The 15,881-nt window shown below is 46.1% G+C and overlaps 1 protein-coding gene across 1 annotated transcript in view; it reads right to left on the bottom strand.

Annotated features, from left to right (window-relative positions):
* SNX6 (sorting nexin 6) overlaps positions 1-15,881 on the bottom strand; it is a gene marked incomplete in the record, with an annotated part of 1,213,439 nt that overhangs the window by 561,242 nt on the left and 636,316 nt on the right.

The raw sequence follows: 15,881 nt of genomic DNA, 5'->3' as shown, positions 1-15,881 counted from the left end.
TGGACTTTTTTAAAATTTGTTTGATGTGTGGGGGACTCAAGTTTATCCCTTACTTCATGTCATTAATGTTTGGAAAATGCTCTGAGTAGGGGAACAGGGGGAGAATGTTAATTGTAAGTAAAGAAAACGCTTTCTTTTCTAAATAGTACTGTATTTGTGGAGCACGTTTTTCTTTGCATGCTATTTTTAAGTGCAATGGGGATTGTAAAGTGCAGTTGTGTACACTTGCCATAAATGTAGATGTTCGAGTGTATTCACTGTTGCAGTCATCACATTTGGGTTATCTGCCTGCAGGTAGTCTTCAGCCAGCCTGAATACCAGAGTCTTGGATTCCTGCATCAGATGCTGTCTCTTCTTCCATGACATCAGGGGTACAAAACATGCAGCTGACGCCATTACATCAGTTTTTCTTGCCCCAGATGTCAGGTGCCCCCTCAAAGGGAAGCAATTATAAGTTATGGTACACCTCCATCAAAAAGCAAATACACCAAAAAGGTTAAATACACCAAACAAGAAGGAAAGGTAGAGCCAAGAGAAGTCAGGGGGCTGGAGGTAGGGTAACCAGGACTGCAACAGTGAATACAATCTAACATCTACATTTATGGTAAGTGTACACAACTGTACTATGTTCTTCGTGTTTCACTGTTGCAGTCATCACATTTGGGTTGAGTCCCAAAGCTAAGGAAGGGAGGAGGAAGTTAGAGAGCATTAGGGCCAGCTATTAATAAGCCTTGCAAGACTGCAGTGGCAAAACCAGCTCTGGATTTAGAAAAAATAGGCATGTGGTAATGCTTGGTGAAGGTATGTATGGAGTTCCTGGTAGCAAGCTTGTAGGATGCCCCTGGTAGGGACTCCTCTGAGAAAGGCTGTAGAGGTAGATGCAGCCCTGGTGAAATGTGATCATATCCCCTGTGGGGGAGGTTTTCCATGGTGCTTGTAGCAGAAATGAATGCAATGGAGTATCCATTTAGAAATGGTTTGCTTTGAAATGGCCTTCCCCTTTGCCCCTGCAGCAAAGCCAACTAGCAGCTGTTCAGATTTTCTGAGAGGCTTAGCCCTGTCCAAGTAAAATATAAGTTGTCTGTGCACGTGCAAAGAGTGCAGTATCTGTTCTCCTTTGTTTTGTGGATTAGGGAAAAAAGTAGGCAAATGAATGGACTGATTTAGGGCCACACTAGACACCACCTTGGGCATAAAGGAAGGATTGGTCCTGAGGGAAACCCTGTCTGCATGGAAGATAATGAAGGGTTCCACTGCCACGAGGACCTGTAATTCAGACACTCTTCTTGCTGAAGTGATGGCTATAATTAAGGCTGTTTTCCAAGAAAGGAATTTCAACTCTGCAGTTGCAGCTGGCTCAAATGGAGGAGAGTGATCTTTTCCAATACAAAGTTAAGGTCCCAGGCTGGAGTAGGAGCTCTCCTGGGGAATCTTAAATTTTTGGCCCCTCTAAGGAATTGCTTTAGCAGGGGGTGAGAGAAGAGGGGTGTCTCAGTATTATAATGTGCTGAAATGGCAGAGGCATGAATTTTAATTGACGAGAATGATAGGTCCTTGTGGAGCATTTCTGTTAAGTACTGAAGAATATGAGGTAAGCTGGGCACCGTTGTGCCCATCCCCTGAGTTTGGCTCCAGGAACAATATCTTTTCCACTTTTCAGCATAGGATTTTCTAGTACTAGACCTCCTTGCCTCCAGAATGACATCTAGCACCTGCTTACTGAGGGGATGCTATTGGAGAGCTCAAGGAATTAGCAAGGTTGCAAGGTTCAGGGTTTAAAGCAGAGGGTGCAGAATCTAGCCCGCCTGCTGGAACAGCAGGGAAGGGGGTCTGAGACAGGTGCCATGGTTCCAGCAGTGTCACACTGCACAAGTGGGGGTACACCAGTGCTAGTGTAGCCAGTCTGGTGCAATCAGTATTGTCCTTTGCTTGTCCTGTTGGATCTTTTGCAGAACCTTCGAGAGGAGAGGCAGAGGGGGAAAGGTATAAACCAAGAGGCTTTCCCAAGTAAAGGACAAGGCATCCACTTTCCAAACTTGACTGTGGGAAGACCTTGTGCAGAATTTGTCCAATTGGTAGTTCTGAGGGGATGTAAACAGGTCTATCTCTGGAGTCCCCCATTTGTTCAAGAGGTTGAATATTTTTGGTTCCATTTTCCATTTGTGTGGGTCCATGAGATTTCTGCTTAGGTCATCTGCCAGTGAGTTTAGCTTGCCTGGCAGGAATTGAGCTTGTATGTGCACTTGGTAGTTCCACAGAGCCATGGCTAGTCTGCAGAGAGGGTATGAGTGGGTTCCCCCTGCTTGTACCACATAACTGTGGTGTTGTCTGTCTTTACCAATAATTGTCCTGGAAGAATGTGGTCTTTGAAGGATGTCAGGGAATTCTGTACAGCTAACATTTCTTTTTGGTTGATATGCAGGTGCATCTGTCTCGGGTTCCATTTGCCCTGAATGCACTGCTCTGCCAAGTGAGTCCCCCATGCATAGTCTGATGCGTCTGTTAGGGTTTGGGTGGTAGGGGGTAGAGTGAAAGGGAACCCCTTGTTGTGGTTGCAGGCATCTACCCACCAAAGGAACTCTGTCTTTATACAAGGAATTATAGGAATCATTGACTCCAGGTCCTGAGAATGTTGATACCATTGTAGTTTCCTCATATGCAGTCTTGCATATGGGATTAGTAGAATGCAAGAGGCCACGAACCCCAGGGCTTGCAGAATTTTCCTTGCAGATAGCTGGGTCTTTGTGGCCAGTAGTTTGAAGTAGGTTGTCAAATAAACTTGTTTCTCTGGAGTAAGGAAAGCCATCTGGGAAGTTGTGTTCAAGCTTGCTCCCAGGAATACAATCTGTTGGCTGGGTACTAGGTGAGATTTCTTTTCATTTATGGTGTACCCCAGTGAGGTTAGAAGTTTCTTTACGAATGCCAGGTGTTTTAATAGCAAGTCCTGGCTTTCTGCCTGAATCAGACAATCTTTCAAGTATGGGTATATATGTGGATATTTCTCTGCCTGCAAAATGCAATGGCTGGAGCTAGACATGTTGTGAATACCCTGGGCGCAGTAGATAAGCCAAAGGGAAGTCCAGAGAACTGATAGTGCATGGAGCCTGCCCTGAAGCGTAGGCATTTCCTGCAAGATTCGTTTATTGGAATGTGCAGGTAAGCTTCCTTCAAGTCTAAGGTTGCCAACCAGCCATCGTTGCTTAGCATAGGAAGCAGCTGTTGAAGTGTTAGCATTTTAAATTTTAGGATTACCAGAAAGGTGTTTGGAAAAGAGAAGTCCAGGATAGGACGCCAGGAGCTGTCTTTTCTGGGTACCAGGAAAAGTCTTGAATAAAAACCTTGTCCCCTTTGTTCTGCTGGGACAGGTTGAATAGCCCTGATACTTAGAAGAGAGTGAACCTGCTGTTGGGCCTCCGCCCACTGATTTGGGGATAGGTCTGGCCAACCGTTTGGGGTTGGTAGGGTGTGGAAGTAGAATCTGTATCCTTAGGAAACTATATTCAAAACCTATTTGTCCTGGGTAATGAGTTCCCAGTTTTTTGCATGCAGGGTGAGTTTTCCTCCTACGGGGGCAAGCAGTTGAGCAGGGCTTGGAAGGGTTAAGGTTAAGTCATTGTGCCATTTTGCCGTAGGGGGGTGGCTTACTACTCCCTGCTTTGGAAGTGGGAGCCCCCTACTGCTTAGGCCTGTGTGTAGCCTGAGACTGTAACCTAGGTGGTCTGCTGTTCCTGGGTTTGGACAGAGAAGGCCTGGAAGAGACTGGGAAGGACCAATTCTTTGAAGGCCAATGCCTACTATATCTGGGAGGCTATACTTGTAGGAAATCTTTAACAGTTTGCATAGATTTAGCTTTTTCCTCCATCTTTTTGAGGACGACTTCTGCTTTGTTGCCAAACAGGCGGTCTTGGTTTAAGGGAGCATCCAGTAATTTACCTATAACATGAGTTGACAAGTTTTGCTCCTTAAGCATGCCTTCTAAGTACAGACCCAGTGACAGCAGCCCTGCAATATGCTTCTAAAGAGTCAAAACCACATTGCAAAGTATGTTTACCAACTTGTTCTGCAGAATACATTAAATCCTGTAATTCTTTGTGTTCAGCACAGTCCGGAATCAACATCATTTTCTGTTTAAGTAGTCCCATAATATGCTGCTGTTACTTAACATATGAAACTGGTAATTTAAAGCCCTAATGGCAAAAGTAACAGAAGTATATACCTTCTTACCCCATCTGTCCAAGGCTCTAGAGTCTCTATCAGAAGGGGTAGGATTTTTGGCAGCAGTAGCCTTAATGCCTTTTGGCCCTTGGGAAATGGTCTCTAGATCCGCAGTAGGATTCCTGAAGAGGAACTTGTGAGAGTAAAGTACTCTTAATACCAGTCAGGTTTTCTGGGAGCTGGTGGTAAAGTGTCTGGGGAAAGGCTAGATTCCAAAAAAGCATCACCTACAATGTCCAGAACAGGAGGGACAGCTAAAGGCCTGTGTTGAGGAAGGAGTAAGAATTCCCTAAGCCTCTTTTTGGAGTAAGAGTAATCCTGGTTTTCCCAGCGGAAATGCTAAGTGTGTGCAAGGTTTCACCAAAAGAAAAATCTTCTGGAGGGGAAGCAGAGGGAATGGAATCCTCTGCGTCAGAATCCTCATAGGTAGATAAGGGCAAATCCTGGTAATCAGAAGAAACAGAAATATCAGATTCCTGAACAGAAGAATCAGAAGGAAAATCAGTTCTAGGTCTCAGAGTGGGAAGGCTGGCTTCCCCCAATTAAGGTAATAAGGTCTTCAGCCATTCTAAGCATTTGTTTTTTAGGCATATGGGCCTGAGCATGCAGTTTGGACGTCGGTTTTCTAGTCGTGGTGAGAGTTTTAGGCCTGGATGAAGAAAATGGCGTCTGTTTAAAATGCAAGTCTGTATGCCTGAATCCACCCTCAGATGCTTTTGCCTGCACAGCGGCTCCGGACCCATCCAAGGTAGAGACATCCACAGGTTACATAGTCAAACAAGCATCTCGTGGCATACCGGACTCTGAATGGGTCTCAGCAGGGGCCTGCGAATCTGAAGTAGCGGGTATCAGGGGCTGTGATAGCACCTCACTGAGTACCGGCGGACTGGCGACTAGCTTAACGGAAGCGTCATTGGCAGTTTTGAACCTATGCGGTCTGTCTCGGTCTTTATCCTTACTTTTTTCGAAAGACTGGTAGTCGGATGGCTTAATGAAGCCATTTCGGAGTACGGATACCCAGAACCAAAACAATTTGCTCAAAGATAGCTTGACAACGAATAGTTTGGGGGTTGAACAAGACACAAAACAGACAGTGAGGGACGTCGTGGTCTGGGCCTAAGCAAGGAATGCAGTACGAATGAAAATCTTTGTGAGGTATTTGCTTTCCACAGGTAAGACAATTGTTAACTTTTAATGACATCGGTTAGAGCAAGAAAAAGGATCCCCAACGGGGTACTTAGCTTTTTTGAATACTTCAGTTCTGAAACTCAAACGAAAATTTCAGGAGTCGGCCGACCGGCACTTGCAAACTGCTTCTGCTTCCAGCACCGCATGGCAAGAAAGACTGATGTGATGGCGTCAGCTGCATGTTTTATACCCCTGATGACCTGACGTCATGGAAGAAGAGACAGCATCCGACGCAGGAATCCAAGACTCTGGTATTCAGGCCGGCTGAGGGCTACCTGCAGGCAGATAACTGAAATGTGATGACTGCAACAGTGAAACACGAAGTAAGTACAGTTGTGTACACTTACCATAAATGTAGATGTTAGAGTGTATTCACTGTTGCAGTCATCACATTTGGGTTATCTGCTCACAGTACCCCTCAGTCGGCCTGATTATCAAAGTCTTGGGTCCTGCGTCGATTGCGGTCTCATCTTCTGTGACGTCAGGTAGTCAGGGGTATAAAGCATGCAGCCGACGCCATTACATCAGTTTTTCTTGCCCCAGATGTAAGGTGCCCCCCTTAATGGGAAGCAATTAAATATATATATATATATATATATATATATATATATATATATATACACACACACACACACACACACACACACACACACACACACACACAAAGGTTATATTGCCAACAAAAAAGCAAATACACCAAAAACCTTTTAAGTACAGTAAAGGAATAGAGGTATAGCCAAAGGAAGTCAGGGGGCTGGAGGGAGGGTAACCAGGACTGCAACAGTGAATACACTCGAACATCTACATTTATGGTAAGTGTACACAACTGTACTATGTTCTTCGTGTTTTACTGTTGCAGTCATCACATCTGGGTAGATTCCCAAAGCTAAGGATGGGAGGAGGAATTTTGATAGCATTAGGACCAGCTATAAGGCCCTGCAAGACTGCAGTGGCAAAGCTAGCTCTGGATTTAGAGAAAATTGGCAAATGGTAATGCTTGGTGAAAGTATGTACAGAACTCCAGGTAGCAGCTTTTAGGATGTCTCTGGTAGGGACACCTCTGAGAAAGGCTGTAGAGGTGGATGCAGCCCTGGTTGAATGGGGTCTAATCCCCTGTGGGATACGTTTTCCATGATGCTTACAGCAGAAATGAATGCAATGGCCTATCCATTTAGAAATGGTTTGCTTTGAAATAGCCTTCCCCTCTCTGCCCCTGCAGCAAATGCCACCAGCAGTTGTTCAGACTTCCTTTGAGGTTTAGTCTTGTCCAAGTAAAATCTAAGTTGTCTGTGCACATCTAAAGAGTGCAGTATCCATTTCCCCTTTGTTCTGTGGATTAGAAAAGGTTGGCAAATAAATAGACTGATTAAAAACCACACTGGAAACCACCTTGGGCATGAAAGAGGGATTTGGTCCTGAGGGACACCCTGTCCGTATGAAAAATGATGAAAGGCTCCACTACCATAAGGGCCTGTAATTCAGATACCCTTCTTGCTGAAGTGATTGCTAAAAGGAAAGCCATTTTCCAAGACAGGAATTTTAACTCTGCAGTTGCAACTGGCTCAAAAGGGGGGAAAAAGAAGTTATGTACTCACCATAACGTTCCATGTTGGTAGTCCATCTCACCCTTCATTTTTACATTTGGGTTCAGAGCCGATCGTCGGCTCCGACTCGGCCGATTTTCAAGCTCGAAGACTTCTGGTTGGCTCGTGGCTAAGCAGGTATCCCATGGTGCACCAGTGCAATCCCCAGATCTTGTTTGCTGCTCACTAGTGATAGAAAGAGATAGAAAGAAACCCTTAACCAACAAACCAATACTAAAGAGTCGCCAACCAAGAAATTTATATTACTTCCAGATCTTCCAGGATGGGGGCAGGAGGGAGGGTTGGTAAAAATGAAGGGTGAGATGGACTACCAGCATGGAATGTTAAGGTGAGTACATAACTTCATGTTAGGTAGTCCAATCTCACCTTCATTTTTACATATGGGATAGCGTTCCTAGCGCCTTATTCTTGGATGGCTCATTGGAAGATACTCCTGAGCACCGGAGCCAAAGGATGCTCTACCCCTAGAAGCCAAATCCAACTTATGAGTAATAAAGGTGTGAGGGGTAGCCCACGTAGCTGCTGCACAGATATGATCAATTGGTACCCTGGCTTGGAAGGCTGCAGAGGTAGACAGAGACCTGGTAGAGTGAGCCCTGATCCTGTGGGGTAAGGGTCTGCCCTCCGAGCTGTAGATGAAAGCTATGCAACTTGAAATCCAGTTAGACAATGTCACCTTAGAAACTGACAAACCCAATCTGGAATCAGAAAAGGAAACAAACAACTGGTCTGACTTCTGAAATTCTTTGGTCCATTGCAAATAGAAACGCAGCTGTCTATGAACATCCAACTGGTGAAAACGGTATTCCGCTGCATTGCTATGATTGGGAAAGAAGACTGGGAGTTCAATGGACTGGTTCAATGTGGCAGAAGAACAAACTCTGGGAACAAACGAAGGATTGGTACGTAAAGAAACCCTGTCTTTATGAAAAACTAAATAAGGTGGTTTAATAGACAAGACATGTAGCTCAGAAACATGTCTGGCTGATGTAATAGCAACCAAAACACAGTCTTCAAAGACAAGTACTTTAAGGAAGCTGAAAGAGACGGTTCAAAAGGAGGGGATGTTAGTTTGGACAACACAAAATTTAAGTCCCAAGAAGCCACAGGTTCCTGTAAAGTGGTCTCAGCAGGGTGGCTCCTCTCAAGAAGGTTTTATATAACTTATGCGACATAAGGTTAACATTTGGAGATCCCAAATAAAAATGTAAAATAGCTGCCAATTGCACTTTGATGGTGGCTGCAGCAGATCTCTGCTGAAAATGCTCCGAAAGGAATTCCAGAATTACGGGAACGGGAGCGGTGTAAGGATCCACTTTCATTTTCTGTGCCAAATAGAAAACCTTTTCCACTTACTGTCATACAGCCTTCTGGTTGATGGTTTGTGTGAGGATAAAAGAATATGGGACACTGATGATGAAACATCATGAAGCCTGACTAGAGATGGAACTGGATCAGCCAAGCTGTCAATTTGAGGGTGTGCAGAGAGGGGTGTAGCGAACCCACGTGGGTCAATAGATCTGAAAATGGGTCCGGGATCCAAGGATCGTCCAGAAGAGGCTCAAGGAAGGGAAACCACACCTGACGAGGCCAGTAAGGAGCAATGAGGATCAACTTGCTTCCCAGTCGGTTGGCTTTCTGCATCACTTTGGAGATAAGAGGGAATGGAGGGAAGGCACAGAGAAGTCCCGTGGGCCAATTGTGTACCAGAGCGTCTCTGGGTGCTTCCCCCGGAGGGGGAATTGGGGAAAAATAACTGATGCACTTGGCACTGACTGGACTGGCAAAAAGGTCGCAGCAAGATTGTCCCCATTTTAGGAATATCTGTTCCACTATTTCCCATTTCAGAGACCACTTGTGGGGCAGTAGGAATGCCTGGCTCAGCTTGTCGGCTATCACGTTGGTTGTCCCCAGAATGTGCGTTGCCACCAGAAAGCACTGGGAAGAAATCGCCCATTCCCAAACTCGCAAGGCCTCTCGACAGAGTGGGTAAAATCTGGTACCGCCCTGTTTGTTGATATACCACACAACTGACATGTTGTCCAATTGTATCGCAATCGTCCCTGGAGGAAGAAGGTCTTGAAGTGCTTGCAACGCCAGAAGCACCGCTCTCATCTCCAGAACGTTAATATGCAGATGAGCCTCATGTTTTTGCCATGTGCTGTGGACCATCCTGCCCAGATAATGCCCACCCCACCTGACCTGGGAGGCATCCATGGTCACAGTGGCAACGGGTTGGGCAGGCACAAAGGGAGCTCCCGTGACCAAATTGTTGGGGGCTATACACCAACAAAGGTTCTTTTGGCACAACAAAGGTCCTTTTGGCATGATTCTGTCAGCAGAATAGAGTGATTCAGCGGTAGATATTGGAACGACCACTGGGAGAACAGGAGCCATTGAAGGATTCTCATATGCAACTTGGCTAGAGATATTACCAGAATGGTGGAGGCCATCGTTCCAAGAAGTTGAAGAATACACTTTGCTTTGACCTTCCGAAGTGGGAGAAGTCACTGAACTTGTGAGATGAGGTTTTGTGCTCTTTCGGCGGGAAGACAAACTGCCACATTCACTGTGCCTACTTCTGCGCCTATAAAAATCACAGATTGCGAGGGCAGTAATGCATATTTTTCCCAATTTATGGAAATCCCTAGTTGAGCACAAAGCTGAATGGTGATGTCCCTGTTTTGGAGAAGTAGATGCCTGGTGGAGGCGGTCAGGAGCCAGTCGTCCAAATACGGAAACACCTGGAATCCCTGACGTCTGAGGTGAGCTGTCACTACTAATATGCATTTGGTGAACACCCTGGGGGGCTGTGGTGAGACCAAAGGCAGAGCACGAAACTGATAATGGCTAGCTCCCAGCCGGAAGCGCCGATACCTCCTTGATGCCTTGTCCATTTTATATGGTAGTAGGCATCTTGGAGATCTAGAGAGCACATCCAATAGTCTTTCCCTAACAACGGGAGTATCGACTGTAGTGTTACCATCCGAAACTTGTCCTTTTTCATAGATTTGTTTAATCTGCTGAGGTCCAATATCGGCCTCCAGTCTCCGGTTCATTTTGGGACTAAAGAACCTGGAGTAAGTTCCGGATCCTATCTGGTCTGCTGGCATGGGCTGGATGACTCTTTTTGAGAGCAACTTGTTGATCTCCACAGTTACCCGATCCCTGTAATCTGGTGGAACATCTGGGATCTTCTTGGAAACAAACGGTGAAAGGGAAAAGGGTATGATATAGCTTCTGGTAACAACTCTTTGTACCCACTTGTCTTGGGTTATATTTAGCCAGGCTTCTGGGTACAAAGAGATGCAACCCCCGACTGGCCCCAGAAAAACGCAGTCAGGCTCCACATCAGGAGCGCTGATAAGGCCACCCTCGAAAGGAACCACGGCCTTGCTGATACTGCGGACTGCCCCTGCCACTAGGGCGACGTCTACCATTTCCTCCTCCTCTGCCTCTGAAGGAGGATTCACTCTATGTCTGGAAAGGCCCTCTGGGACTTTTTGAACCACATCTTACCACCCCTTTGACCTTTGGGGTATGGACGAGAGGGGACGGTAAAACAGACTCCCACAGCAGAGAGAGTCTTTCCTTCCTGTTCATACCGAGCGAGTGTATCTTTCACCTTGGAACCAAACAAGGAGGAACCATCAAATGGGGCATTGGTGAAGGTGGACTTAAATGGCTCCGCAAAATTACACAAGCGCACCCAGGAGTGGCGCCCAAGGGCAACTCCTGAACCCGCTGCTCTGCTCGCTCCATCAGCCACATGAGATATGAGCCACATGGAGGATTTAACTACGGAATTTAGGGTGGACAACTGAGCAGAGATCCTATCCGGGACTCCCTCAGGACAAGCATCCTGTATGGAATCTCCTAACTCCTTGAGGAGATCCCTCTACAACCTCATGAAATGTGTAAGATAGTTCAGGGATCGAAGTGTAAAGGCCGCTAAATTAAATATGCCCTTCCCAAATCTGTCCATCTGTTGAGACTCCTTGTTTGGCAGATGTACAGAGGAAGAAGTCTCCGCCAACTCCTTCTTCGTGGCTGCCGCCACCACCATAGCATCTACGTGAACGCCCTTAGATAAGAATTATTTTCCGGGAGGAGCAGACAGGAACTTACCTGGTCTTCTAGGTACTTGCTCCACGGCATCGGGAGTATCCCACACCTGAATAACAAGATCCATTAGCTTGTTGAAAGGTGGAGACACCCAAGAGGCAGAGGGTTGAGACCCGAAAGCCTTCAGGTACACTGACACCTCATCAGAAGGGTTGACAGTTGGCCAGTCGCACCTCTGTTTAAGGATCTCTAGAATGTCCACAAAGGAGACATCAGAGGACGACTTAGGGGACCCCTCCGACTCATCGAGATCAGTGTCTGATGTCAGAGACTCATCCTGGGAGCCAATATGCTTCCTCTTGCATACTCCCTTCCACGAGGGCTCCTCAAAAGGACCTTCTGGGGATGCCCCGGAAGAGTGGGGGCCACCAGCCGGTGGCTCCTGAGGGTGTGGATCTCTGCTATCTCCGGAGAGAATAAGGACTGAGACCTAAGTGGGAGTCCTGAGGGGAAGAGTGCTTGCACCACTGGCAGGGTCTGTAGATTGTGACAGCACACTCATCACCTCAAAAGCAGATCTCTCCGGCTCCAAAGACCATTCCTGTTCCAAAGAGACAAAGGACGGTGCCAGAGCCAGAGCCATCGGCTCCGAGACAGATGCAGGGTCCAAGCTCACCCTGGTGGACGCACCGAGAGGAAGGCTCAAAACAGATGAAGATCAATTCAAAACCTCCCCCTCGGTGCAGATAGAAGAGCTTCGGTCCCTGGACACGACGAACGGAGCCAAACGTGTCGGAGCCGAACTTGGCTCCAAGCAACACCAAGGGGAGCCGGAACCGAGGGGTCCTCCGTTGGTAACAAGCACTCCAGCTCCGAAAAACTGACATGGTTCGGAGGAGGAATCACAGACGGAGACAAGACTGGTTTGAGTGGCTCTGGAGCCAAATGGGTCAGAGCCAACAAAAACTTAGGCAGGGCTGATGACTTGAGTAGTCTCAGTACTACCCTCTCCACATCTTCTTCCGAAAGACTCCTGGAAGACCTGGAAAATAAGGTTGGGGATCTTGACCTAGCAGGCACTGGAGAGTTGACAAAAGAGACCGGTAGGGACTCTACAGACCGGCATCGAGAAGCAGATTCAACTATTTGCAAGGATTCAGCGGTCAGCACTGAAACAGCTGTGATCGACTCCGAAACCACAGTGCTCTCCTTCGGCTCTGAAGACTGAGGAGTGGAGGAGGCAGGTTTTATTAATTTGGCAGGCGGCTCCGAAACACTAGCCGGTTCCGGAGAAGGTCTTTTTGAACCTTTAGATTTTGAGTCAGATCTTGACTTCGAAGACTTAGATGAAGAAGCCGAAGAAAGTACAGTTTTGTACCTACCATAAATGTAGATGTTCGAGGATCCACATTGCTGCAGTCCTAACTATTGGGTAGTCCGCTGTCCAGTCGGCCCGAATACCAAAGTATATGGCTGACGTCGGTCAAGGCGCATTAGACTGACGTCAGTACGTCAGGGTACCAATGCGCATGACCGACGTCATATCCTCAGTCTTTTCTTGCCCCAGATGTCAGAAGACCCTAAAAAGACAAGGCCAATACCAAAAACTCCAAACATACCTGCACCAAAAATATGTACAATATATACAAAAGTACCAGAATATAACCTCACCTACACAACCACCCCTAAACACAGAGGGGAAGGAGGGAGGGTAAATTGGACTGCAGCAATGTGGATCCTCGAACATCTACATTTATGGTAGGTACAAAACTGTACTATGTTCTTCATTCCACATTGCTGCAGTCCTAACTATTGGGTAGAATCCCAAAGCAGAGGTAAGGGAGGCTGGCAAATCATAAGGAAGCAGGAGCTGACAACATGCCTTGCAAAATAGCTGTGGCAAAACCAGCCCTAGACTTAGAGTAGAGAGGAAGGTGATAATGCTTAGAGAAAGTATGCACTGAACTCCAAGTAGCTGCCTCCAAAATATCCTTAGTTGCCACCCCTTAGAAATGCTGTTGAAGTGGCAGTAGCCCTAGTGGAATGAGGCCTAATCCCAGCTGGAATCTCCTTGCCATGATGGGAATAACAAAATGCAATGCAAAACCCAATCCACCTAGAAATAGTTTGTTTTGACACAGGCTTGCCCTGAACTCAAAGCAAAAGAAACAAACAACTGCTGAGACTGCCTAAAATCCTTAGTCCTGCTTAAATAATAACGCAATTGCCTGTGTACATCTAAAGTGTGCAAAATCTTTTCCCCTTTATTTTGGGGATCTGCATAAAAAGTAGGCAAATGAATAGTTTGGTTTAAAGCCACACTAGAAACCACCTTAGGCATAAAGGAAGGATTAGTACGTAATGATACCCTATCCTTATGAAAAATCAAAAAAGGCTCAACCGCCATAAGGGCCTGCAACTCAGAAACCCTTCTTGCAGAAGTAATGGCCAACAAAAAGCAGTCTTCCATGACAAGTATTTCAAGTCAGCAGTAGCCGCAGGCTCAAAAGGTTGTAGAGTAAGTTTCTCCAACACAAAATTGAGATCCCAAGCAGGAGTAGGAGCTCTACGTGGGGGTCTTATATTCTTTGCCCTCTAAGAAATTGCTTGAACAAAGGATGCGAAAACAATGGTGGATCACAATCATAGTGAGCTGAAATTGCTGCAGCATGAATCTTAATGGAAGAGAAAGACAAACCTTTGTCCAATAACTCAGTAAGATATTGAAGAGCCACACTCAAATTAGGCTCAGAAATCTCCAAATTGTTTGCTGCACTCCAAAATAAAAATCTCTTCAATTTTTCTCGTACACCTTCCTTGTACTAGGTCTTCTGGCTTCCATAATCACATTTAAAACTTGTTGAGGAAGTTGAGACCTGCTGTGTTTCAAAACAGAATATGCCAGGCTGTTAGATGAAGAGAGTGGAGCTTGACATTGAGCAGGTGACCGTCCCTCTGAGACAACAGGTGTGGAATCAAAGGTAAAGGCCATGGAGGCTTCCTTACCAGACTCCTCAGTAATGGGTACCAGTGTTGCCGAGGCCAATCTGGAGCTATTAAAATCATCCTTGGCTTGTCTTGTCTGACCTTTAGAGCACCTTTGGGAGAAGAGGCAGAGGTGGAAAGGCATACACATGAAGATTTTTCCAACTGAAAGAAAGAGCATCCACTTTCCAAGCTGTGTGATGAAACCTCTTTGTGCAAAACTTTGGCAGCTGATGGTTTAGTGGAGAAGCGAACAGATCTATGTCTGGAGTTCCCCATGACACTGTCAATTTTTGAAATACATGAAGATCCAGTTTCCACTCGTGGGGATCCATGATTTGTCTGCTTAACACATCTGCTAAGGAGTTCTGTGCTCCTGGCAGAAACCTTGCCTGAAGAGTTAGTTGCAAGCTGAGCGCAGTCTCCCATAAAATCATTGCTTGCCTGCACAACGGGTAAGAATGTGTTCCCCTTGTTTGTTGATGTACCACATGACAGTTGTGTTGTCTGTTAGAATCAACACCTGCCCTGGAAGAAGTAACTTCTTGAAAGCCATTAATGCAAACTGGACTGCTAACATCTCTTTCATGTTGATATGTAGATGCTGTAGTCTGGCAGGCCACTTGTCTTGTATCCACTTTCCATTTAGATGAGCTCCCCAAGCAATGTCTGAGGCATCTGTCGTTAGAATCTGACTCGCCTCTGGCCGGGTCACAGAGAGCCCCTTGTTTAGGTGACATTCCTGAGCCCACCACAAAAATTCCTTTTGAATGCAAGGTATTATTTGAATGACAGTGTCCAAATCCTGGCAGTGCTGTGTCCATACATTTTTGAGATACCATTGCAGCTTCCGCATATGCAGTTTGGCATTGGGAAGCACCAGAATACAAGATGCCATGAACCCTAAGGCTTGAAGGACTGTCCTTGCAGTCAGCCCGGACTGAAGAGATAGGTGATGGAAGTAACTGGAAAGATTCTTTTGTTTGTCCGGGGTTAAAAGGCCATCTGGGCTGCTGTATTCAGTCTCACACCCAGAAAGCACATGTCTTGAGAGGGTACTAGACTGGACTTTATTTCGCTCACAGAATACCCTAGGCATCTTAGCACTGCTATCACATATTCCAAATGCTGTAAAAGGTCTTCCTTTTCTTGAGCCAGAATCAGGCAGTCGTCCAAGTAAGGATAGATTTGAATTCCTTTTAGTCTGAAGTAAGCTATCACTGGAGCCAGAACCTTTGTGAATACTCTGGGCGTAGTAGATAAGCCAAAGGGCAATGCAGAGAACTGATAATGAGAATTTCCAGCTCGAAAACGCAGATACTTCCTGCAACTTAGTCTGATAGGCACATGAAGGTAAGCTTCCTTGAGATCTAAAGTTACCATCCAGTGATCTTTGCCCAGCAGAGGTAAAAGCTGTTGTAACGTCAACATTTTGAACTTGGGAATGTCCAGATAAGTGTTGAGGATAGATAAATCCAAAATTGGTCTCCACGTGTTCCACTTCTTCGGTACTAGGAACAGGCGAGAATAAAATCCTAGGCCCCTTTCTGGCACAGGAACTGGCTGAATGGCCCCTATTTGGAGCAACAGAGAAATTTGCTTGTGAGCCTCTTGTCTTTGTAGAGGAGGAATGTCTGGCATGCCTTTGAAAGGAGGCAAGGTATGGAAATAAAACCTGTAACCGTGGTGAATGATATCCAGAACCCATCTGTCTTGGGTAATTAAATCCCAATTTTCTTTGAAAAGAGACAGCCTTCCTCCCAAAGGTGCTGCCAGGCGAGAATGTACTGGCAGCTGAAAAGGCAGGTCATTGGGTCTGTTTAC

This window comes from Protopterus annectens, chromosome 6.part0, assembly GCF_019279795.1.
Source record: "Protopterus annectens isolate FY-2018-M chromosome 6.part0, PAN1.0, whole genome shotgun sequence".
NCBI lineage: Eukaryota > Metazoa > Chordata > Ceratodontiformes > Protopteridae > Protopterus > Protopterus annectens.
This window is presented reverse-complemented; position numbering and strand designations above follow the sequence as displayed.